Genomic DNA, 15330 nt, shown 5'->3' with positions numbered 1-15330 from the left:
TTAAAGCCTGGCTTGGAGGATTTTGAGGGTTACTTTGCTAACATGTGAGATGAGTGCAGTTGTGTGGTAGTTTGAACATTCTTTGGCATTGCCTTTCTTTGGGATTGGAATGAAAACTGACCTTTCCAGTCCTGTGACCACTGCTGAGTTGTCCAAATTTCTGGCATATTGAATGCAGCACTTTTACAGCATCATCTTTTAGGATTTGAAATAGTGCAACTGGAATTCCAACACCTCCACTAACTTTGTTCATAGTGATCCTTCCTAAGGCCCCCTTGACTTTGCATTCTGGGATGTCTGGTTCTAGGTGAGTGATCACACCATCATGGTTATCTGGGTCCTAAAGATCTTTTTTGTACAGTTCTTCTGTGTATTCTTGCCACCTCTTCTTTATATCTTCTGCTTCTGTTAGGTCCATACAATTTCTGTCCTTTATTGGGCCCATCTTTGCATGAAATGTTCCCTTGGTATCTCTAATTTTCTTGAAGAGATCTCTAGTCTTTCCCATTCTACTGCTTTCCATCATTTCTTTGCTTTGATCACTGAGGAAGGCTGTCTTATCTCCCTGTGCTATTCTTTGCAACTCTGCATTAATATGGGTATATCTTTCCTTTTCTCCTTTCACTTTTTTTTTTTTCTCAGCTAATTGTAAGCCCTCCTCAGACAGCCATTTTGCCTTTTTGCATTTCTTTCCCTTGGGGATAGTCTTGATCCCTGCCTCCTGTACAATGTCACGAACCACCATCCATAGTTCTTCAGGCATTGTGTCTATCAGATGTAATCCCTTGATTTATTTGTCACTTTCATTGTATAATAGTAAGGGATTTGATTTAGATCATACCTGAATGGTCTAGTGGTTTTCTCTACTTTCTTCAATTTAAGTCTGAATTTGGCAATAAGAAGTTCATGATCTGAGCCACAGTCAGCTCCTGGTCTTGTTTTTGCTGACTGTATAGAGCTTCTCCATCTTTGGGTGCAAAGAATATAATCAATTTGATTTCGGTGTTGACCATCTGGTGATGTCCATGTGTAGAGTCTTCTCTTATTTTGTTGGAAGAAGGTGTTCGCTATGACCAGCGCGTTCTCTTGGCAAAACTGTGTTAGCCTTTGACCTGCTTTGTTTTATACTCCAAGGCCAGATTTGCCTGTTACTCCAGGTATTTCTTGACTTCCTGCTTTTGCATTCCAGTCCCCTATAATGAAGAGTACATCTGTTTTGGGTGTTAATTCTAGAAGGTCTTGTAGGTCTTCACAGAACCGTTCTACCTCAGCTTCTTCAGCATTACTGGTTGGGGCATAGACTTGGATTGCTGAGATATTGAATTGTTTGCCTTGGAAATGAACAGAGATCATTCTCTCATTTTGAGATTGCATCCAAGTACTGCATTTCTGACTCTTTTGTTGACTATGATGGCTACTCCATTTCTTCTAAGCGATTCTTGCCCACAGTAGTTGATATAATGGTCATCTGAGTTAAACTCACCCATTCCAATCCATTTTAGTTCACTGATTCCTAAAATGTCCATGTTCACTCTTGACATTTCCTGTTTGACCACTTCCAATTTGCCTTGATTCATGGACCAGCATTCCAGGTTCCTATGCAATATTGCTCTTTACATCATCAGACTTTGCTTTCATCACCATTGGCATCCACAACTGGGTGTTGTTTTTGCTTCGGCTCTGTCTCTTCATTCTTTCTGGAGTTATTTCTCCACTGATCTCCAGTAGCATATTGGGCACCTACTGACCTGGAGAATTCATCTTTCAGTGTCCTATCTTTTTGCCTTTTCATACTGTTCATGGGGTTGTCAAGGCAAGAATACTGAAGTGGTTTGCTATTCCCTTCTCCAGTGGGCCATGTTTTATCAGAAAATGATGATAGTCAATTTTTATTCTGCCATCTTGCTGACCTGACAGCTGAAATACAATTGACTTCTGTAAACTGATCTTATATCTTGCATCTTTGCTGAACTCACTTTTTAGTTTTTCTACTTTTTAGTTATTTTTGAACACTCCATTTGATCATCTGCATAGATAAACCTGTTGTCTGTGGATAAAGACAATCTTTCTGCTTCTTTTCTAATCTGAATGACTTTTAGTTCTTTCCTTGGCTTACTGTACTAGATAGAAGCTCCAACATAATCTTGACTATATGTAGTGAGAATAAACATTCTTGATTTGTTCTTTCTTTAGAGAGAAAGCATTCTGTCTTCCGTTATGAAATATAGTGTTAGCTGTAGCTTTCAACTGCTTTGTTAATTTTCACATTTGGAACTTCCTGCAACATGTTGACTTTTTGACCCTCTATTTGACTATGACAAGGTTAACAGGAGCACTGATATTTGTTATTGACCCCCAGGACGATTAGCCCTTGCCAGGCTCCCCTCCCCTCCCCTCTCCACAGTGACCAGGGTCCAAAGAATGAACATGGACATACACTTCCAGTGGATGGTCTATCAGGTGACCACACACTTGAAACCCAGAGAGCAAACAATGACATCGCAGATATTGAATTTAGAAAAAAAATTCACCTCAGCTCTTATTTGACAAGCATAAACAATCATTAAATATATGAAGCTTTTCAGTTTTTTAGTTTTTTAAAATCTTTTTTAAAAGTCTACAAATAATAAGTGCTGAAGAGGGTGTGAAGAAAAGGGAACCCTCCTACACTGTTGATGGAAATGTAAATTGGTGCAGCCACTTGGGAGAACAGTATTGAGATTCCTCAAAAAACTAAAATTAGAGTTACCATCGGATCCAACAATTCCACTTCTGGGCATATATCCAGACAGAACTATGATTTGAAAAGATACAAACACAAGCAACCCTATGTTATGTAAAAAAACTATCAGCCTAGAAAATTATATTCTCCCTGGATTTTTCACATTAATAAGAAACAAGCAAATGGTTTTTATATTTTCAATGAAATTTATTCATATTTAGTTAAAAGTAGGAAATGTCAACCTAAGTTATTTTCTTAAGAATATTTATTTTGTACAATCACATTGTTATCAAGCAACCGTTATGGAATGTTCCCGGGTCCAAAGTACTGAACTTGTAACTACCTTATGCATCCTCCTCTCCAAGTCTGAGCGTGGCCTTTTGTGCTGAAGAAGCATGGCTTAACACTGCACAATTGTCACTTGTGACAACCTGATGTCAAATGAGAAATCTGTTGATAAAGAATATTTTATCTTTCATTCATTTACAAAATGGTATTTGTGTATGTGGCTAATTACTAAACCCATTTTTATTTTCTCCTCTGAAACTATGAAAACAAATTAGTTAAAACTAAGCAATGTAGCAGTATAACCAACAAAAACCAAAGGCTTTTATCTTATATACAATGTTTTAGGTGATATTGATGCTTTATATTACATACATGCATTTAATATACTTTATGCAATAAAAATAAGCATGTAAACAAACAAACATAAAAAAGATTTTTTTAAAAAGTTAATGCATGTTTTAACAATCAAAAATTTGGATTTATTTCTTTTTCAGGAATACAGTGGAATAGTTTATATTAAAATGAAAAGGTCTTCCTGTTCTTATTTTCTCAGATTCTTATTTTATAAATTTTATGTAATCTTATTGCTAAAATACTAGTAGTTCATTACGTATGATGATCAGATTTTAGGCTGATTTTGTTGCTCTCCTGTTTGTGAACATTGATTTTTTTCACTGTTTACTTTTCCAAACATGTGCTTATACTAAAGATTCAAAAGCTAAAATGGAGAGTCACTGGTAATAATAAATGAACAGGGATTGATCAGGACAATGATGAATCTTAGGGGGTAAAGTTTTTGCTGTTATGATAAGAGCTCAGATTATCCTGTTGGATTAGCTGTACAGGGAAGCACTTTGGGGCAGGAAAGTGCATATCTCCAAGAAACTATACTGCATGCTCATGGGCCTGCTAGAAACTCTCTGGTTTGATGCATCACTGGTACTGAGGGTGGCGTCTACATGCAGCTTCTTCGTGAGCTTGTGCTCCAGTAGGACGGCCAGCGATGTCCTCTCAGCCGGTCCTTGCGCCTGTCCCTGTGCTCACTGCCAGGGAGGCAGCAGAGTCTCCAGCAAGAGCCAGTATTAGCCTTACAACTGAAAGCGCTCTTGTTTCAGGAACCTAGGATACCTATAAGAAGCAAGTAAAAAAAAAGAACATATTTATGTGAGAGTTCTTAAATAGTATTTTTATTTTTAACAGTTGTTAGGTGTTTTTTTTTTTTTAATAAGCTTCTCTGATAGCTCAGTGGCAAAGGAATTATTTTATGATCTACTCTGAAGAATTCCTGCATAGGTAACAACTAAAATATTTAACATATATTTTTAATCTCAAATGACTTTTAAAAAAAACTTGAACACACAAAGGGAAATTAATAATCCCCACATACCCATATTAGAAAATTATCTACAGTTCTGTTTGTCACTCTTCAGTAATACTCGCTGAGTGTTTAAATATTAGGAAATTTCCCAAACCTACCTTACCTCTTTCATAGACATATGAGATTATATATATGTATATATATAAATATCTCATATCTTCTTTGCCCATTCATCTGTCAGTGAACATTTAGGCTTCTTCCAAGCTTGGCTACTGTAAATAATGCTTCTATCAACACAGGGGTACATACATCTTTTCTAATTACTGTTTTTGTTTTTCTTGGAAAAATACCCAGAAGTGGAATTGCTGGCTCATATGGTAGTTTTAATTTTCATTTTTTGAGGAACCTCCATACTGTTTTCCACAGAGGGTGTACCAATTTATCAGTCCATCAGCAGTACATGAGGGTTCTCTTTTCTCCACATCCTTGCCAACACTTGTTATTTGCTGTATTTTTGATAATAGCCATTCTGACAGGTGTGAGATGATATCTCATTGTGGTTTTGATTTGCATTTCCCTGATGATTTGTGATGCTGAGCATCTTTTGATGTGCCTTATAGCCATCTGTATGTCTTCTTTGGAAAAATGTTTATTCAGGTCCTCTATACATTTTTTAATGGGGCTGTTTGTTTTTTTGATGTTCAATTGTATGAGTTCCCTGTATTTTGGATATTAACTCCTATGGAGTATATCATTTACAAATATCTTCTCCCATTCAGTAGGGTGACTTTTTGTCTTGTTTATAGTTTCTTTCATTATTCTTTTTTCTTTGTTTTTTTTTTTTTCTTTGCTCTTCTTTTGCTCTCTTCTCTCTGGTTTGTTGCCTATATTTAGAGTTACGTTTGGATCCCTTTGTCTTTTGTGGGGGAATGTATTATGGATTTGTGTTTTTAGTTACCATAAGGTTTATATGAGCGTGCTCAGTCGCTTCAGTCGTATCCAGCTTTTTGTGACCCCATAGACTGTAGCCTTGGAGAAGGCAATGGCACCCCACTCCAGTACTCCTGCCTGGAAAATCCCATGGGGGAGGAGCCTGGTAGGCTGCAGTCCATGGGGTTGTGAAGAGTCGGACACGACTGAGTGACTTCACTTTCACTTTTCACTTTCATGCCTTGGAGAAGGAAATGGCAACCCACTCCAGTGTTCTTGCCTGGAGAATCCCAGGGACGGGGGAGCTTGGTGGGCTGCCGTCTATGGGGTCGCACAGAATTGGACACGACTGAAGCTACTTAGCAGCAGCAGCAGACTGCAGCCTGCCAGGCTCTTCTGTCCATGGAATTTCCCAGCCAAGAATACTGGAGTGGGTTGCCATGCCCTCCTCTAGGGGATCTTCCCAACCCAAAGATTGATCCCATGTCTCTTGCATTGCAGGCAGGTTCTTTATCCACTGAGCTATCTGGGAAGCCCGAGGTTTATATATGGCAACCTATATATACAGATAATTTTTTTAAGTTGTTAATCTCCTAAATTCAAACACATTCTAACAATCCTACATTTTTACTTCTTCCCCAGAGCGTGTTATGTTTTTTACATCATATTTATGTCTTTGTATTTTGTGTATTCCTTAGCTATTCAATATGGATGATTTTGTCTTTTAACTTTCATACTAGCATTATAAGTGGTGGGTATACTACCTTTACTGTCTGTTTGCTCTTACTGGTGAGTTTTTTTTCCTTGTGAAAATTTATCTTTCTTATGTTTCTAGAAATATAATTCTATTTTCTGCTTTTCTGGTTTTTTTTTTTTTTTGAGTTTCTGGTTTTTCTTTTTCACTTAGAGAAGTCCCTTTAGAAGAACTACTTCAGTATTCTGGCTGTGAGAACCCCATGTAGAGTATGAAAAAGCAAAAAGATATGACACTGGAAGATGAGTCTTTCAGATCAGAATATGCTACAGAGGAAGAGAGGAGGTCAATTACTAATAGCTCCAGAAAGAATGAAGTGAAGCAGTTGGGTTAAACTGGAAACGACACTCAGTTGTGGATGTGTCTGGTGGTGAAAGTAAAGTTTGATGCTGTAAAGAACAATATTGCATAGGAACCTGGAATGTTAGGTCCATGAATCAAAGTAAATTGGATGTGATGAAGCAGAAGAGGGTATGAGTGAATATTGATATTTTAAGAATCAGTGAACTAAAATGGACAGGAATGAGTGAATTTAACTCAGATGACCATTATGTCTACTATTGTGGGCAAGAATCCAGTGGACTAAATGTAGTAGCCCTCATAGCCAACAAAAGAATAAAAAATGCAGCACTTAAGTTCAATCTCAAAATTGACAGAATGTACTTGGTTCATTTCCAAGGCAACTGATTCAGCATCACAGTAATCCAAGTCTATGCCTCAACCAGTAATGCAAAAGAAGGTGAAGTTGACTGGTTCTATGAAGACCTACAACATCTTCTAGAAGTAACATCAAAAAAGATGCCCTTTTCATCACTGGGGATTGGAATGCAAAAGTAGGAAATCAAGAGATACCTGGAGTAACAGACAAGTTTGACCCTGGAGTACAACATGAACCAGGTCAAAGGCTCACAGAGTTTTGTCTGTGAAACAAAGAGAAGTGAAAGGTGAAGGAGAAAGGGAAAGACATACCCACTGAATGCTTCCAGAGAATAGTGAGACAAGAAAGCTTTCTTAAATGAACAGTGCAAAGAAATAAAAGACAGTAGAATGGGAAAGTCTAGAGATCTCTTCAAGAGAACTGGAGATATAAAGGGACTGTTTCATGCAAGAAAATGAACAATATAGGGCAGAAATAGTAAAGACCTAGTAGAAGCAGGAGAGATTAAGAAGAGGTGGCAAGAATACACAGAACTATACAAAAAAGGTCTTGGAGAACAAGATGGCGGGGGAGGAGGTGGACACGGAGTACATCTCTCTTCACGGATACATCAGGAATACACCTTCACACACAGAAATGCATAAAGACCACCAGCTGAGAGTGGACAGGAGTATCTGACCAGTGGAAAAGAATATCTAGAACCATGCAACAGTTGTCAGGATGAAGGAACTAGGGGGAAAAACAGGAGTGTTACTAGGTCTGGACCTGCCTTCAGTGGGTGGTGGAACTGAAGCAGGGATCTAATCTGCGCAATTGTCTGAGTCAGAGGAAAAACATATTTAAGGCTGAGAGTGAAACAGTTGATCTGTATCAGCCTAAATGGAATAAGAATCAGACAGTCCTTGCTGCAGCCATACATACCCTGGACAGGGACACAGGTCCCTTACTTAGAAGGCGCAGTGGCTGGGAGCTGGAGCTTAGGGATTGTGGAGCAACGCCAGGGGAGAGACGGACAGAGAGGATGTGAGGGAGGAGATTGTGGTGGGAAATGCCTGTGAAGGAAAGCCAGGTAGCCATGGAAGCAAGGGGATACTGCTGAGTCAAACGTAGGGAGTGGAGCCATCACCATAGCCTCTCTCTCCCCGACACGTCGGCATTGGCAGCTGATCAACAGACAGGATGGCCCATCAAGTGCCTGATGCAGGGAACTAGAGTTAAGACCCCACCCAGGGTGCCCGTTTAAGTGCCTGACATGCTGATCTCCAGAGTAGGACCCTAGTCAGGGGGGCCCCTCTATGTGCCTGACACTCAGAACAACATAGAAGGACCCCAGGCAAGGGAACCCTCTAAGTGCCTGAATGGGTGGAGGTATGGAGAAAGACTAGCCAAAGAGGCCTTCTGATTGCTAGCTACTAGCATTGGAGAAGGCAATGGCAACCCACTCCAGTGTTCTTGCCTGGAGAATCCCAGGGACGGCGGGGCCTGGTGGGCTGCTGTCTTGGGGTCGCACAGAGTCGGACATGACTGAAGCGACTTAGCAGCAGAGGCTCAAAGAGAGACTAATAGCACCATAACTCCTGAGGCTGAGGCAGTCCATGTCCCTGTACACTTGGCGCCACCAGGGTTCCGGCGACCCAAGTAGCTGCACCACCTTCACACTCAACCCTCGCATGGGGTCACTTCAGTTGTGTCCAACTCTTTGCAACCGTGTGGACTGTGGCCTGCCAGGCTTCTCTGCCAGGGGGGTTCTTCAGGCAAGAATACTGCAGTGTACTGGCCAATACTGGTTGCCATACCCTTCTAGAGCACTATATTTCTTGCTGCCCTAGCCACCAACCCCACTGAGTACTGTTGCTGCCAGAACCCCTGAGACTCAAGCAGCTGTACCACCTCCACACCTGGCCCTCACAGGGGCAGACCCAAGTCCTCCAGGGCAGCCTCAGGAGCAAACCCCAGTGGACGACCCACATGCAGAGGTGGAAATAAAACCACAGTTGAAACCCAGGGGCAGTGTGGCTAAGGAAGAAGACCCAAAACCTCCCCACCAGCTGTACAAGCTGCAGATTAAATCCACACAATCAACTACGCAGACCCTGTGACTATGGAATAGATAAAAGGACCTTGAGAACTCCCACAAAAGAAAATGCACTAGTTCTGATAGCTGTGGTCATTGGAGGCAAGAAGATACAGGGGCAGGACCAGATTAGAATCTGAGAAGCCCTCACATCAGGTCCAGAGATCAGCACAGTGTTGGAGGGCATCCTAGGGAGGTGAGGTGGACTACGACTCCCTGACAGCAGTAACTCAAGAAAAACATTTGTTACAAGATCAACCCTGTGATTTCTTTGGAAGGAATGATGCTAAAGCTGAAACTCCAGTACTTTTTCCACCTCATGCGAAGAGTTGACTCATTGGAAAAGACTCTGATGCTGGGAGGAATTGAGGGCAGGAGGAGAAGGGGACGACCGAGGATGAGATGGCTGGATGGCATCACCGACTCGATGGACATGAGTCTGAGTGAACTCCGGGAGTTGGTGATGGACAGGGAGGCCTGGCATGCTGCGATTCATGGGGTCACAAAGAGTCGGACACGACTGAGCGACTGAACTGAACTGAACTGAACATTTGCTCTGTGGTTCTTTTGGATGTTCTTTCTTTTTCTTTTTTTCCCTCTTTCCCCCCTCCTCTGTTGTAGTTGTTGATTTTATTGGCACTATGAAAACTAATCAAGCTTTTGAGTTATTTTCTTTCAATCACACTTTTTATTGTTGTTATAAACCTCTGCTTCTACATTGGGCCTTTGCAATTCTGTGGAGTTTTCCTTTATTTTATGATTTTTCTTTCCTTTTCTTCTTTTTTTCTTTCCTCTTCTTTTTTTAAATTTTAATTTTTTAAACCTATTATTATTCTTTCTACATTTATTCCTGTTTGCTTTTTCCTACTGTTCTTTCCCCCTTGCAGTTAATCTTTAATCTATATGAATCTTCATCTACCTCTATTTAACTTTGAAAATTTATTCTTTCTTTGTTTTTCTCCTTTACTTTCCTCTCAATATATTTGCTAGTTTTGTTTTCTTTGCTTTAATCCTCAACTGGCACCTTGCTCTAGTTTTGTTTTCCAGTTTGTGCTTTAGTTAGCTTTGTTCCTAACTGGTAGATATAATTTTTGGTTTCCTTTGTTTGCCAGGTCAATCTATTGTATTTCACTTTTGTTGGACTGTTCTCATTTTGCTTATGGGTGTATATGTATATTCCATTATTTTAATTATTTTGCCTGATTTTGTAACTGCCATTTGTCTGGGGTTCATCTTTGGTTCCTTGTTTTTGGGTATTTGCTTTAATTTCACATATGCCATAACAAACCACTTCTGGAATCTTCATTCCTGACCAGAGATCAAGCCCTAAGCCGTTGAAGTGGGAGCACTGACTCCAAGACCCCAGACCATCAGAGAACTAATCCTCAGTTCAGTTCAGTCACTCAGTCGTGTCCGACTCTTTGCGACCCCATGAATCGCAGCACGCCAGGCCTCCCTGTCCATCACCAACACCCGGAGTTCACTCAGACTCACGTACATCAAGTCGGTGATGCCATCCAGCCATCTCATCCTCTGTCGTTCCCTTTTCCTCCTGCCCCCCATCCCTCCTAGCATCAGAGTCTTTTCCAATGAGTCAACTCTTCTCATGAGGTGGCCAAAGTATTGGAGTTTCAGCTTTAGCATCATTCCTTCCAAAGAACACCCAGGGCTGATCTCCTTTAGAATGGACTGGTTGGATCTCCTTGCAGTCCAAGGGACTCTCAAGAGTCTTCTCCAACACCACAGTTCAAAAGCATCAGTTCTTCGGCACTCAGCCTTCTTCACAGTCCAACTCTCACATCCATACATGACTACTGGAAAAACCATAGCCTTGACTAGATGGACCTTTGTTGACAAAGTAATGTCTCTGCTTTTGAATATGCTCTCTAGGTTGGTCATAACTTTTCTTCCAAGGAGTAAGTGTCTTTTAATTTCATGGCTGCAGTCACCATCTGCAGTGATTTTGGAGCCCAGAAAAATAAAGTCTGACACTGTTTCCACTGTTTCCCCAACTATTTCCCATGAAGTGATGGGACTAGATGCCATGATCTTCATTTTCTGAATGTTGAGCTTTAAGCCAACTTTTTCACTCTCCTCTTTCACTTTCATCAGCAGGCTTTTTAGTTGCTCTTCACTTTCTGCCATAAGGGTGGTGTCATCTGCGTATCTGAGGTTATTGTTATTTCTCCCGGCAATCTTGATTCCAGCTTGTGTTTCTTCCAGTCCAGCGTTTCACATGATGTACTCTGCATATAAGGTAAATAAGCAGGGTGACAATATACAGCCTTGACGTACTCCTTTTCCTCTTTGGAACCAGTCTGTTGTTTCATGTCCTGTTCTAACTGTTGCTTCCTGACCTGCATATAGGTTTCTCAAGAGGCAGGTCAGGTGGTCTGGTATTCCCATCTCTTTCAGAATTTTCCACAGTTTATTGTGGATCCACACAGTCAAAGGCTTTGGCATAGTCAATAAAGCAGAAATTGATGTTTTTCTGGAACTCTTTTGCTTTTTCCATGATCCAGCGGATGTTGGCAATTGGATCTCTGGTTCCTCTGCCTTTTCTAAAACCAGCTTGAACATCTGGAAGTTCATGGTTCACATATTGCAGTAGCCTGGCTTGGAGAATTTTGAGCATTACTTTACTAGCATGTGAGATGAGTGCAATTGTGTGGTAGTTTGAGCATTCTTTGGCATTGCTTTTCTTTGGTATTGGAATGAAAGCTGACCTTTTCCAGTCCTGTGGCCACTGCTGAGTTTTCCAAATTTGCTGGCATGTTGAGTGCAGCAGTTTCACAGCATCATCTTTTAGGATTTGAAATAGCTCAACTGGAATTCCAACACCTCCACTAGCTTTCTTTGTAGTTATGCTTCCTAAGGCCCACTTGACTTCACATTCCAGGATGTCTGGCTCTAGGTGAGTGATCATACCATCATGATTATCCGGGTCATGAAGATTTTTTTTGTACAGTTCTGTGTATTCTTGCCACCTCTTCTTAATATCTTCTGCTTCTGTTAGGTCCATACCATTTCTGTCCTTTATCCAGCCCATCTTTGCATGAAATATTTCCTTGGTATCTCTAATTTTCTTGAAGAGATCTCTAGTCTTTCCCATTCTGTTGTTTTCCTCTATTTCTTTGCATTGATTGCTGAGGAAGGCTTTCTTATCTCTTCTTGCTATTCTTTGGAACTCTGCATTCCGATGCTTATATCTTTCCTTTTCTCCTTTCCTTTTCACTGCTTTTCTTTTCACAGCTATTTGTAAGGCCTCCCCAGACAGCCATTTTGCTTTTTTGCATTTCTTTTCCATGGGGATGGTCTTGATCCCTGACTCCTGTACAATGTCACGAACCTCAGTCCATACTTCATCAGGAACTCTATCTGTCAGATCTAGTCCATTAAATCTATTTCTCACTTTCACTGTATAGTCATAAGGGATTTGATTTAGGTCATAGCTGAATGGTCTAGTGGTTTTCCCTACTTTCTTCAATTTAAATCTGAATTTGGCTCATGATTGGAGCCACAGTCAGCTCCCGGTCTTGTTTTTGCTGACTGTATAGCACTTCTCCATCTTTGGCTGCAAAGAATATAATCAATCTGATTTCGGTGTTGACCATCTGGTGATGTCCATGTGTAGAGTATACCTATGGCTTATTCATGTTGAAGTTTGACAGAAAACAACAAAATTCTGTAAAGCAATTATCCTTCAATGAAAAAATAAATAAACTAAAATACAAACAAAAAAAAATCCACAAAAAATAAATAAATAAACTATAGTGATGTATAACATGAAACAGTAGATTGCAATTAAAGGTAATAATGTAGATACACTAACTCACAAGTGGGAGTAGTTTTACATGTTTTTAAGAAAAGCTGTAGTCAACCAGAAAAAAAAAAAAAAGGTCTTAATGACCTGGATAACCACAATGATGTGGTTACTCACCTAGAGCCAAACATCCTGGAGTGTGAAGCCAAATGGGCCTTAGGAAGCAGTACTAAGAATAAAGCTAGTGGAGGTGATGGAATTCCAGTTATTTCACATCCTAAAAGATGATTCTGTTAAAGTGCTGCCCTCCATATGACAACAAATTTGGAAAGCTTAATAGTGGTCGCAGTACTAGAAAAGGTCAGTTTTCATTCCCATCACAAAAAAGGGCAATGCTCTCTTTTAGAATTTTCCAACTAGGGTACAATTGCATTCATTTTACATGTTAGTAAGGTTATGTTCAATATCCTTCAAGTTAGGCTTCAGGAGTATGTGATCCAAGAACTTCTAGATGTCCAAGTTGGTTTTCAAAGAGGCAGAGGAACTAGAGATCAAATTTTAAACATTTGTTGGATCACAGAATGGAATTGTTGGATCACAATGGAATTCATTGGGTCACAATGGAATTCCAGGAAATTTGGAATCTATTTCTGCTTCATTGATTATGCTAAAGCCTTTCACTGTGTGGATCACAAGAAACTGGAAAATTCTTAAAGAGATGGGACTATCAGAACACATTATCTGCCTCCTGAGAAACCTGTATGCGGGTCAAGAAGCAACAGTTAATGGGACATGGAACAATGGACTAGTTCAAAATTGGGAAAAAAGTATGAGAAGGCTGTGTATTGTCACCCTGCTTATTTAACTTCTTTGCAGTGTACATCATATAAAATGCCAGGCTGGAAGAATTATAAGCTGGAATCAAGATTGCCAGTAGATATATCAACAACCTCAGATATGCCAATGATATAACGGCAGAAAGTGAAGAGGAACTAAAGAGTGTGGCGCTTGCCTGGTAAACTATCTCTCCTCCAAATGTCAAGGAGAGCCTTGATGGGTGGACTATTTTGATTTAGGTTTCTGGGTTTTATCACTTTGACTATACTGTGCCACTCCTTTCTGGCCTGCATAGTTTCTGTTGAAAAGTTGGCTGACAGTGGAATGGAAGTTCCCTTGCTTACATTTCCATCCACATTTTGGAGAAGTAGACTTATGTAGGAGACACGCTGTGGGTACCAGTAGCGCACGCCCCTTGTGTGCTCTCAGGGTGCCCCATGTAGGCTGAGTGGGCCCTCCCGTCGTGGTGGGGCATGCTGTGGGCATGCTAGTATATGGGACTCTCCCTTGTCCAGTTGGCTGCCAGGCCCTGCCGCCTGCAGAAGCTACTGGCTCCTGGTGGAAGGGGCCACATCCTGGCACAGCTGGCTGCCAGGCCTGCGGAGCCCTGGAATTTATGCTGAGCCACTGGGCAAGGCAGGATCCTGGTGAACTGGCTGCAGGCTTAGGGTAATCCAGGACAGGATCTGTGGGGCCCAGTGGATCCTGAGGCTTGTGCCCGCCCACTGGTGTGAGGTGTGGTCTTGGCACGCTGGCTGTGGGTCCAGGGCCCCCAGTGCTGGTTCTGGCCTTGGGGGTACCAGGGCTTCTGCCAGCCTGCTAGAGGGTGGGGCCGGGTCCCTGTTCAGCCTGAGGGGTCCCGGGACTAGTGGTGACTGGCTGGTGGATGGGTAAGCCCTGGAGCTAACAGGCTGGAGAGAGGGCTCCAAAATGGTGCTTGCCAGCACCAGTGTCCTTGCGGTAGAATGAGCTCCCCAAAGTGGCTGCCACCAGTGTCTCTGTCTCTAGGGAAAACCCCGTTGCCTCCTGCTGGTCCAGGAGGCTGTCCAAGGGCAGCAAGTGAGTCTGACCCAGGCTTCTTTCAGATTGTTGCTTCTGAACTGGGACTTACAGTGTGTGAGATTCTGCGCGTGCCCTGTTTGAGTGGGGTCTCTTTCCTACAGGCCCCTAGCTCTCCTGAATGCAAGCTGCACCTTCAAAGGCAGATATTCTGGGGGCTTGTCTTCCTGGTGCCAGGACCCCCACAGCTGGGAAGCTTGATTTGGGTCTTGGACCCTTCACTCCCTGGGGAGAACCTCTGCGATTGTGACTATCCTCCTGTTTGTTGGTTACTTTCTTGGGTCTTGACTATACCATGTCTCCACCCCTCTCACCCTTCTTGTTGTGGTTCCTTCTTCGTATCTTTAGTTGTAGAAGAGCTTTCCTGCTAGTCTTCAGGTCATTCCTATTGATAGATGGTCTGCAAACAGGTTCAATCTTGGTGTGCCCCTGGGAGGAGGTATGCTCAGGGTCTTCCTACTCCACCATCCTGGTGACCAGGAAATCATTTATGTCAGGATTTCTCAGCCTTGGGCTTCCCTCATAGCTCAGTTGGTAAAGAATCTGCCTGCAGTGCAGGAGACCCCGGTTTGATTCCTGGGTTGGGAAGATCCCCTTTGAGAAGGGATTGGCTATCCACTCCAGTATTCTTGGGCTTCCTTTGTGGCTCAGCTGGGAAAGAATCTGCCTGCAATGGGACAAGCCTGGGTTTGATCCCTGGGTTGGGAAGATCCCCTGGAGAAGGCAAAGGCTACCCACTCCAGTATTCTGGCCTGGAGAATTCCATGGACTGTACAGTCCATGGGGTCGCAAAGAGTCGGACATGACTGGGCAACTTTCACTTTCACTTTCTCAACTTAGGCAGAATTGACAGTTGGACTGGGTAATTCTTTGTTATGAGGGCTGTCTTGTATATTGTTGGATGTATAGCAGCATCCCTGGCGCCTC

General features: G+C 41.9%; 1 protein-coding gene across 2 annotated transcripts in view; it reads right to left on the bottom strand.

Moving 5' to 3' along the window:
• The window catches only part of BEND6 (BEN domain containing 6), a 61239-nt gene continuing 48817 nt past the window's right edge, over positions 2909-15330 (bottom strand). For both annotated transcript variants that reach the window (XM_018038690.1, XM_005696184.2), the window contains exon 7: positions 2909-4138. The gene's annotated coding sequence lies outside the window, so the exon portion shown is untranslated. The remainder of the gene's footprint in view (positions 4139-15330) is intronic.

The sequence above is a fragment of the Capra hircus genome, chromosome 23 (assembly GCF_001704415.2).
Source record: "Capra hircus breed San Clemente chromosome 23, ASM170441v1, whole genome shotgun sequence".
NCBI lineage: Eukaryota > Metazoa > Chordata > Mammalia > Artiodactyla > Bovidae > Capra > Capra hircus.
The sequence above is the reverse complement of the archived record's forward strand: the minus strand, read 5'-3'. Positions and strand labels throughout refer to the sequence as shown.